Below are 11691 nucleotides of genomic sequence, written 5' to 3' on the forward strand. Positions count from 1 at the left end.
AGGAAAGGCTTCAGCAGCAGGTTTAGAAAAGAAACTGTTGCTGCAAGTTAGTTTGAAAAGGGCCATACGACCATGATTCAAGATTATTCACAAGGCAGTTTCCAATCTTCCCAGGAGTCGACATCCCAGCAAATTCACCCCAAGGTCAGACCGGCAATGCCCAGAGAAACTGCAAAAAAGAGCTACATCTCAAACTTAGGCCTCACTTAGCATGTTAAAGGTTAAGTGAATCATATCTACCACAGGCTGTAACAGGCTCGCTGAAGCTAAAACCGACCTGTGTGGTTTGATTCCACAGAAGAGGTGGACTCTGTGCGCCACACCTGCAGTCTCATAAATGCCCACACCTGAGTTTGACCCAAGGAGCACATCCTTACAGTCAGGCATGAAGGTGGACGCATGCTTTGGAGATCTTTCCCCCACTGGATGTTTCCTGTTCATTGGGAAAGTTATTTTAAATGTTTCCTCAGCGAATTAATGAACATTTATTTATATTTGTACATTCTTGTTTTAGTTTGTCCTGCTTACTGATCATTTCTACTACAGGCAATATTATTAGCATCTCTTTTTGTCTCCACTGCACATAGAAGTTTATCCTGCCTCCACCCTACACCAGCCCAGCCCTGATGCCAAGTGAGTGTTTAGTAAAACAAAACACTACGAGTCTCCCAGCTGGCAGACAGGACGACCCGTCGTCACCTCTGACAGCCGAACACAAACTGAATCTGGGGTCGAAGCCAAAGCTTTGCAGCGCACAGAGTGTCAACTCAGCGCGTCACTGACTGATCCACAGGTAGATAAGGACGACAGGTAGGCTGATGGACACACATAATGAGCTGGACATTTTTATGATAAAATTATACTAAAAAAAACCATTTTTTCATGGGTTTTTCATTCAGATGCTGTGGGACATTTTCTCGTGTGAATTTGTACTTTGTGAACAACTGTAATAAAATGATACATTTATGAATAAATAGACAATATAAATTAAAAAAAACTGATCAAATGCAAAGTTGGTTTTGGTCATCATGTATTCACGCTCATAGAATTAAATATTGACCGAACAGGTGCAGCCTGAAGTGTTAGCTTAACATGCCGGCCCTATTTTTATAACCTGTTCTCAGCCCTTTCACCAGCAACCCCACCCACATGTGATCATACCTCAGGTGTAACCGCTTAGCTCATTCACTGTGGCAGCTTTGCTGGATCCATCCCTCAGACTTTCCGGGTGGATTTTAGACGTTTCTCATCTTAGGCTGACAGACCTGATTTTTTTCTCTGTACTTTTTTACTTTATCGTTTTCTCCATGATCCACTTCACAGTAAGTGGTGGCATGGCAGCAAGCAGATGGTGAACACAGGCTGACTATGAGCACCGAACAGTGCGCATCATGAACGTACTTTCTACTCATGTATTAATGAAGGGTGAGCACAGTTTTGGGACATCGCGTCCAACAGCTGTTTGTGAAAACTGAATAACCTAAATAATGTTATTCAGACGTAACTATTCTGCCACCTGTGGTCACGAGCTGTGCGTAGTGACCGAAAGAACGAGATCGCGGCTAGAAGCAGCGGAAAAGGGTAGCTGGCCTCTACCTTAGACACAGGGTGAGAAGTGGGAGGGGCTCAGAGTAGAGCCGCTGCTCCTCCACATCGAAAGGAGCCAGTTGAGGTGGTTCGGGCATCTGATGAGGATGCCTCCTGGACGCCTCCTGGGTGAGGTGTTCCAGGCATGTCCCACAGAGAGGAGGCCCCTGGGCAGACTCAGGACACGCTGGAGAGATTATATCTCTCGGCTGGTCTGGGAAACCCTGGAAAAATGTGGCCAAAGATTGTTTTTGAAAATTAGTTTATTAGTTAGTTAATTAGTTAATAGTTAATTTCACAAGTTTAAGTAATTTGTAATATACAGTTTCTCTTTGCATCTGTTTAAGAGATGATTAAACATGTGTAGGAATTAATGTTCATGTCTAAGTCAATGAGACGTAAGTCTATGATGGATGATGTGTACATGTTACGTTAACAGGATTTCCAACCCACATACGCAAAACTGCACAAAACACAGAAGTCAGATTTAAAGTTTTTGTGAAGCTTTTTATTAAGAATCAATATGAAACCTTTAAAAATGCTTTTAGGGACATTTTCTGTGTCATTTAACTCTATTGTGAAGACTTAGTATTGAGCTATTGTGACAAACGGGATGTAGGATATTTTGTTCCATTCGGCTGAATCACTGGACAATACTGCATTTCTTTAAATTCCATGTATCTAAATATGAGCATAAATGCACAGATGCAATTATTTAGATTCCACATGGAACAAGTTTGTGCTCCACTTCTTTTGTACCAACACATCACATATTATGTAATTGTTCTATGCATTTATGATCACAGCAGAACCATGACTCCCGTGACAGTCATGGTTCTGCTGTGAGTGCAGGAACGATGCACGAACAGATAAACTAAACCATTTTATTTAATGGAAAGTTGAAGTCCAAATTCTTCAACCACTACAAACACTGAAAACAAACTAATATGTTTCATGAAATGGAAAAAATGTATTTTACTGTTTTGCGCGAACCAAACCTGATGAACACTTGATGGATTTATAACCTTTTTTCCCACCTCATAGTTACACGTCCACCCTCATGCCTGCTGCAGATTTCAGTCCAGGGTTCATGTTTCATAACATACGTGGTTACTTTTAGATTGTTTTTATTTTTTCTTTCCCCCCATGTAAATACAGTAGTTACATTGTTACACGACTTGTATGTATTTTAAAGAGGTTTTCTGTTAGCTGCACCGTTGGGCAGCAGACAGATTGAGAGGGACGGCTGCAGACAGAAAGCATCGTGTTACATGAGAGACAAACGGGTCTGAACAGGTAAGACTGTGCAGGGTGGATGGATGGACAGGTGAAATGACAGGTAAGAGTCACAACTGATCCTGTTCCTGTGGTGTGTGACACTACAGCCGGACACAGAGCCACACAGAGCATCGAGTTTCCTTCGTCCCTCAAAGTTTCCACAAACACTCAACTGCAGACTGACAGACACCTCCCACAGCAGGAGTTTCAAATATGTGGTGGGCGGTGCCTGAATCAGCTGACTGGATGTTGTTGCTAAGTGTGAAAAATCAGTGAGGTCACTAATTAAAATGTTTTCAATAAAATGCTGATGTTCAGTCTTGACAAGCTGAATCATAAATACTTCATAAAATACTCCATGAAGCTGCAGGTTTTGGGCCTTTCTGTCACTCTGATCTGGTTCACAGATCACAGAGTGGAAGACACTGGAAATACATAGGTGTTGGTCAGTGGGGTTTTAAACCTAACAGGAAATAGAAATATAGATTTTTCACAGCTGAGCTTTAAGTTCCCCAATCAAATTTATTGGCACACGCACTCCAAATTAAAGACAAAACCTTGTTTATTTGGGTGAGTCTGAGTAATATTTTCTGAGTATTGTTAGTTTCAAAAGAGAATCTGCAATATTTTAATGCCTAAGAGTTAGACTAGAGAGAAAAAAAGAATACTTTAATAATCCCTAAGGACATGATGGGGGTTACAGTTGCTCCAAGTAACAGTAACAGACTAAACTAATTAAATAATACGATATATTACAATATATCAATTATAAATACCAGGAATATTACAGAGGTGAAATATTGACCACTGACATTTGACTGTAAAACTTTGTCATTTGTTATTTTACTGTAGAGCGTTTGCAAAGGGTGCAACTATTGCAATGAGTACAGTGTATATTTTGGAATCTAGGAATTATATGGAGCTCTTGTACTCTGGAGGCTATGAGCGCTCAGAAATGCTGTAAAATATGGCAAAATAACTTAAAATGAAAATAAATGGTCCCCAATTTGATCCCCACCTACACTTGATTCGATAGACCAAGTTATTTGTTTGGTAAAACAAATATGAAATCAGGCAGCTCAGTGCATTTGGGTGTGTAGACATGATCTATTGAATTTCAGACTCAGCATCAGAACATGTTAGTTTGTGCCTGACAGGCTGGTTTTAATATTTAAAAACTGATGAACTGTCTGGATTTTCTCACACAATCATCTTTAAGGTTTATAGAGAACGGTCTGAAGAAGAGAAAATATCCAGTGAGTGGAAGTTTTGTGGGTGACAATGCCTTGTTGATGTCAGAGGTCAGAGGATAATGGCCAGACTTCTCTGAGCTGATGGGAAGGCAACATCTCTGGATACACAACATGTCAAACCTGGAAGCAGAAGACCACACTGGGTGTCACTCCTGTTAGAGAAACTGACTACAATTAACACAGGCTCACCAGATTTGGAGAAGATTGGAAAAACGTTGCCTGGTCTGATGAGTCTGTTTCTGCTGTAACATTGGATGGTAGGGCCAGAAATCGCCATAAACAACATCCATCCCACCTTGTGTTAATGGTTTAGGTTTCATGGCACACTTTGGGCCCTTTAGTGAGCCTCAGTGAGCATTGTTTAAAAATCGCAGCCTGCCAGGATGTCATTGCTGACCATGTACATTATTTTATGATCACAGTGCTGCTTCCAGCAGGATACCACATCCTGTCACAAAGCTCAGAACGTCTCAAACTGGTTTCCTGAACATCACAATGAATTCACTGTGCTTAAACAGCCTCCACAGTCACCAGATCTCAGTCCAATAAAGCACCTTTGGGTTGTTGTGGAACACCACAGTCGCATCATGGATGTGCAGCTGACAAATCTGCAGCGACTGTGTGATGATGTCATGTCAACATGGACGAAGATCTGCGAGAGACGTTTCCAGCATTCAAATCTTTAATCTGTGCAGTTCAGAGGCAAACCTGGCCGATCCCAGCACAAGCAAGGTGTGACTAATGAAACGAGTGTATGCATTTGACAGTAAGTTTGCATCACTCCTTGAAATACGGCCCAGTGAGTGGGTCAGGTGGACTGCTCTCAGAAGGTTTCTTTTGCTTTTTACAGTGTCTATTTTTTAACGATGGCAGATTATTAAATATACACATCAAAATAAAAGGAAAAATACATTGTCACATATTCAGGCGATAGACAAAGTACTAAAAACATGAAAATAAGTTTCATGTACAGATGGAACCTCATTAACACTGAGAGTCAGATCGTCTCTGCAGTCGTCACTGTAAGATAAAAATACGTCTCAGTCTCATTGCAGCTGCTGTTTGTGCGACAGCTGAGGGAGAAGATGGATTTATGTGGCACAAAAACGGCACCATTTGTTTCCATTAGTGGGAATCAACAGTTTCTGAAATTGAAGCTTCCAGCTGAGTGATAATATTCATGTGACATTAAAATATAGTTTTTTGCAATATTTCAAAAACATTAGAGGACTGTGTACATCGTGTCGTGGCAGCAAACTGACGTACGGTGGACACACTCGCAGTTTAAACCAAGGACAGCCGCTTCTGTCAAACTGCACTTGAGCTCTTTTGACTCTAAAAATAAAAACGCCACAGTTTTCCTGGTAAAGTTCACTGAGCTGATTTGATTGGTTTCTCTGTATTAACATTAAAGCAGCACAGACTTGGTAAAATCTTGTCATGTCCCATTATCTAATTGGGTTTCCCGAAGATAATGTCATCGCCTGGGGCAGCAACGGCGCTTGTGATTGGTCAGAGCTGTCAGCCTGCAGCAAAACGCATTTTAAATTAATGTCTTTTTTTGATATATTGATTTGAGCTAGTTTATGTTTTGAATGCAAATTTCTCTTTTCATCTTCTTCTCCGTCTTTGGTTTCCTGCCTGCTGTTTGTAAAGCTGCCTTTATGCGGCTACATAAGCCAGAGAGAGAAACCATTAGAAGCTTTCTTGCGCTCCTCCTCCAACCGTCACTTCCTTATTTCTCATGTATCTACTCCATCCTCTCACTCTTGACCTGCTCCTCCTCCTTGTATCAGTGGGTAGATCATTAAACTGACACACCAATAATTACTTTTTCGTGTTCTTTTTCTTCTACAGTCCAATTCTGTGAAACACCCCATTATCCACCCGCCTGCACTCTCTACCATCTTCTCTGAACTCTCATTAATTTTGGCTCAGCTGAAACCACCATCCAGCTCTCTCTTTACTCCTCTCATTTCAGTCCACTTCAAACAAATGTGACTGAAATCAGCTTTTAACTGTTACTGATCAATCACAGCCTCATTACAGTAAATGGCTAATCTGATGTAGGGTTAGGATGTTGTTTATGGCATTTAATGGTACATTAAAAAGCATTATCTTGTGTTGTGATACAATATGAAATCATTTGGTGTCTTGTTCTTGTTACTTCATGGTGCCAGGCTGTGATAAAGGCTGCTTCACACTGTTTTTCCTGATCTCAGGTCTTCACCTGCTTTCTGTTCAGTAGCTCTGGTTGTTAGGCTGCAGCTGAATAATTAAATGAACATAACTGCAGCTCCACGTTGCACGCTCCTACGTTAATGTCATGTGACACTCTCACAAACAAGAACACGCAGCGTGCTTACGGGAAAGTAACAGTAATCTGATTACTTTTTTGGCAATAGTAATCCATTACTTTACTCGTTACTTGAAAAGGTAATCAGATTACAGTAACACGTTACTTTTAATGTGTTACTGCCCATCTCTGGTCATGGACTACACCCACTACACCGACCGCTTGACTGTGTGTCTGTTGTGTGTGAGTCTTTTAAAGGATGTTTACTCTGTGTGTTGCACTTGCGGAGTTTATGGATGCTGCTTTCATCCATATTTCACCACTTCCAAACAAAAAACCACCATGGAGACATCTTTGACGCTAGTCTTGACATTCAGACTCACGGTTGACATCACAGCGGCTATGTCAATCTTTGATATACATATTAACATCCATAAATGTAGAACAACTTTTCCAGAGCAGCCTGAACCCAGATGGGCTCCTTTTAAGCATTAACCGAATCATAGCTCGGTTAATTTGTTGCTTCTGACAAACAGTTTATTATAAAACACAGTTGGAAAGCTTGAATATTAGTACACTAATAAATGCTCCAACTTAACTGTTCATGTACTGTTTATGTAAGCTTGTGCAATTAGTGCAGAGCTGAATTTCAACTGGGTTGGGCTGAGCAAAAGCAAAACAGAAATCCTACACTCTGGTGTGGATACAGATCACTTTCCTAGAGTACGATAAGGTATTGGTGTCTTGTCTTTAGCAGAGGATGTATTCTCTGCATGCCTTTGGCAGTTTTAACCTTTAAATGCATATTTTTGCATCAGACATCAGGCAGTAAAACTTGCCTTTTTTTCTTTGACGTATGCTTGAATCCCTGCAGGACACATAAACACACATGAAGACATTTATTGTAATTTCTCAGCTGCACCACAGCTCTGACATTATCAGACACACAATACAGGTCGCACATATTTTTGTTACTTTGTGTCTTTTTAAATGTTTTATATCATGTGTTCCGCTGACATGTGTGGTGTTTGTTTTGCACCGCTCTGAAATCTTTTTTATTGAGTTTCCAGCAAGAAGTCTGAACATTTCACTGCAGATGCTCGGGCCCAACGAGCCCTTGGCGTTTTGGAGGGCTCGGGCCCGGTGAACATGTTGAGTAATCCATCCACGTGTGTATTTTTGTGAAACTGTGGCAGGAAGGATGGTATTATGTATCTCGTGCAGCTGGAGTCTGATGTTGAGGACGACAGTTTAATTATAGAACAAGCATGTCAAGAAGATGATACCAGCCTCAGAGTGAGGGCTGGCTCAGAGCGCGTGTGGGTGTGTGTTAACTATAGATTTGATTTGATATTGAATTTCTTTCCAAACAAATGACAGTTTTGTCACCGTGGACCAGACAGTGCAGAGTGACGTGGGTCGCAGCTGTCTGCTCGGCTTTCCAAAACGACCTTCAAGGCACGAGTACAGTAGCCTAGAGTGCTAAAAATAAATGTCTGGGTCTTCCTGCACCGTGAATTATTTACTCTCATCTGAGTTTTTAGGAGAATCTGATTTCGTCCTGACACAGTGCCTAAAATGCAGCTCTGTGGCCTCAGATCACTATCGGCTAATAAACCAAAACATCTGAATTTCCTTCATTAAATCAGAATTTAAACAATCAAATTAATTAATTAATTTTCAATTAAAAGCATCACAATAGGCTTTGCTTTTAACCCTCGTTACCCTGCCCCTAACTCAAAATGATTTTTACAAAAGAAGAAAGAAAGACAGATAAATAAACTAGAGGGACAAAAAATGTCCAAAGACAGATGCAAGATAATGACAATAAGAACTCCAAACAGACACTAAATGACACAGCACATCTGTAGGACACACAGCTGGAGGAACAAAGAGATATAAAGATGAACGACACTTCTTTGGTTTGTGGTCGTCTTCTTATCTCGTTCAGAGTGGAGGTCTTGGGGGGTTGGTTGTTACGGTGGGGGGGTTGACACATTGTTTGTGCCAGGAGCCCTGGGATTGCCTCCCAGTCCATCCATAATGAAAAGAGTCCATGATGCAAAACAGGATGGGAATTAAGTCTCCCAGTTTGTTTCAGTGCATGAATGAGTTAATATGAATGAATATGAATGAGATTTAGAGACAGTGTGTGAATGACTCTGTGTGTGTGAGAGACAGAGACAGAGAGAGGTAGAGAGGATTGCGTGAGAAGGAAGTGCTTCTTTGCTTTCTCTGTAAATGTAAATCGACCACTCACTGACCTTCCAGTGTGTGTGTGTGTGTGTGTGTTCAAGCATATAGTTTGCGTGTCAGGATCTGCATCTGTTGGCCTCTGGTTGCCTGATCGTGTGCAAAAACACTGTCGTGCAGTGTGTGTGTGTGTGTAACATCTGCAGTTTTTGACCTCCACACTGAGACATTTAGTCTTTAGATTTTTGCGTGTTGAGGATTCTGACTTGGTTGTAAGGTCAAGGTTATAACAAAGTTTGTGTTTATAGTTGTGTGTGCACCATAAAGACTTTTTTGTCTTTATAGGGAAAGACTAAGAAAAGAAGCACGTCGTAGAAAAAGAGTAGCAAAGTCGGATGTTTTGACATTCTTGGTGCTGTGTTCTGTGAATTGTTCCTTCAGGGATGGATGTCTGCAAATGTCTGCCCTGAGGGAACACCACCACAAACGACCAAGACTGGGATTCTCTACAATGACAACAGACGCTCACAGCGTGTTGAAAGTGGCTGCATGAGTGTAATCATCCCCAGGGTCAGACTATTAACACAGAGTTATTCTGTAATGCCTGCTGTGGAAGGGGTCACACAGTAGACACACCTTGGTGTAAAATATACTGTCTATTTTGTATTATTATCATGGGAAATTTTGTTTCAAGAAACATGAATTAACATTAATTTTGCCCACTGCCATGAGACTGTTAGATGGTGGCAGTAGAAACACATCTAAAAAGCCTGTGATGCTTACATTTGCATATGTAAGCATCACATAGGCAAGCTCTGACTCTGAAAGAAAAACTAAAAACTGCAGTACCTCTTGTAGCCACTTGAGGCTGACTTGAGCAAGAAAGTCAATCCCATAGACTCCTATTTTAAAACGGCCAAGCTCATAGCAGAAATTAATTATGTTCACAGCTTAATACAAAAACTAAAAGAAAACAGTTTTGACTCCATGAATATTTCTCCTTTGTAATTACTCTGCAGTGGGTGAACTTAAATAACTCACCTTTTTAATTCTATCTCCATTATGTGGGGTAGACCTTCCAGTTAACATGTGCTTCAGTTCTAGCATTGTATTACTCTGGTTTCCCACTTCATAATATCTATATGGATGTTAATTTTGTTCTTTATCGCTCATCTATCCAGTCATAGAACAGGACCTGATGACTCTGCAGAAGCAGCCCACCCAAAATCATATACTCCAGTAATGGCATTAGTATGACTGGTACTGATTAGCATGTCTTTGTATCTGTTCCAATGTAGTTTATAGAGACAGCTTGCTAACCAAGCTTGCTAACATTAGCTGATCTCATACAAAGATGGTCTCTACTGTACAAAAAACACTCAACACGGTGATTTCAGAGACACTGACTCTTTCCTCCAGCATAACCTACCTGTTCCTGCTGAGCTGGTCCTTCTTTATCGGCGATCTCACCACATCAGCTCACCTGCCCGTCTACGACTCTGTTCACTGGACTCAATCAAACCATTGGTCCCCATCTAAGAATCCTTCTGTGCTTCTCACAAATGAGAAATCGTACTCGACTCAAACACAATACTCTGAAACATTCCTCTGGACTCCTTACCTGGATCAACCCACCTCTCCGCTCTCCCATTGACACCGGTCCCCATAAACCAAACTGTCCTCTGGAAACCTGCATGCTGACACCTCTTTCTTTAATTGCTTGTTGTCTATTTTATACACAGCCTATGCATATGTCACTCCCACGGTATGTTTGCTGAGACTTTGCACAGCTTAATTTTAGTAGATTTGCTTCCTCATGCAGTGTGACCCTCAGAAGAGTATCTTCTACCATTCTGTCATTCTCCTTGTTTTACTCTTTGCTTTCCTGTTGTTTTCTGCTCATTTTTCTCACCTCTTTTTAATTGATCTCTTTAATCTTTAGTTCCCCCTTTTGATCTTTCTATCAAACCAGATCCTTTATCCATCTTTTCCTCTTCTTGTTGAGGTCACTTTGTCTCATCTTTCTCTGTTTCTGATTTGTCATCTGCATTCGTCCTCCTAACAGTCTTCTTTTCTCTCTCTCTAGTGTTTAAACCCACAAATATAGTTGCACACATAGTAAAAGTCCTTCTCCTCCTCCCTCTGCCTGCATTTCTTCTCTTATTCTCCTTTGCTGTAGATATTCTCTCTCTCTCAGTCCATATCTTTTTACCCCCTCCCTCTGCTCTTCCGTCTTTCAGCCTTTAAATGCAGAACTTTGTGTCTGAATTTGGCTCGTTCTGTGTGAGTGGCTCATCTATCTTTCATGAGTGTTAAATTATAAACTGTGGGTCACTGCTCCGCCCTCTGCTAACATCCCCTTGACTCTGAGAGAGACATAAACTAGCACAGAGAGAGAGTAAACAGTAGATGGATATCAGGCCTCGATGTTGTCGGGGTACTTGCTGGTGTTGTCCATTCTCCATCTACCTTGCACTCAAACATTATACTGGGCTCTTGCTCCTCGTCTGTAATGGAATGGGATTCTGTATCCTTTTAGGGGATCTGAATCATCCTAAAAAAGACCTTGCTGCTCTCCCTTGGCACATAAAAAATAGTTTTTGCACCAAGTCTCTAAGATGTTATCAGAGCGTTAAAAGACTCTTTGACCTCTTTGAACACACCAGGTCACTGTGATCCGGTGTGTTCCCCAGCCGTGATTGCTGAAGTTTCTTGGGTGTCAGGTGAAATCAGTCACAAAAGAGCTACACCAGAAACCTCTTTGCATTTGTTTTGGTCACCAACAGACTTCTGTTGCTGCTTGGAAGACACCTAGGTACCCTGCTTGTCTGCAAACACTCGCCAACTACTTTCCAAGTGATACTTGGAGATGTTTGTCCTCAAAATAAAAGTTTCAATCAATACATTTCAAAAGCCGCAAAGAGATTTGCTGAAAGGATTGCTTGTGAATGCTTTGTCACTAGGTGAAATTTGCATCTAACTTCTCTTTGTGACTATCAGCAGCAGCCTACAGCAACCACTTAACAGCTCGTTGGGACCAGTGGCTACTAATCTTTAGGCCCCTATGACTGGTAACCTTGCAAC

This window comes from Perissodus microlepis, chromosome 20, assembly GCF_051167445.1.
Source record: "Perissodus microlepis isolate ML-2025 ecotype Zambia chromosome 20, ASM5116744v1, whole genome shotgun sequence".
NCBI classification, from domain to species: domain Eukaryota; kingdom Metazoa; phylum Chordata; class Actinopteri; order Cichliformes; family Cichlidae; genus Perissodus; species Perissodus microlepis.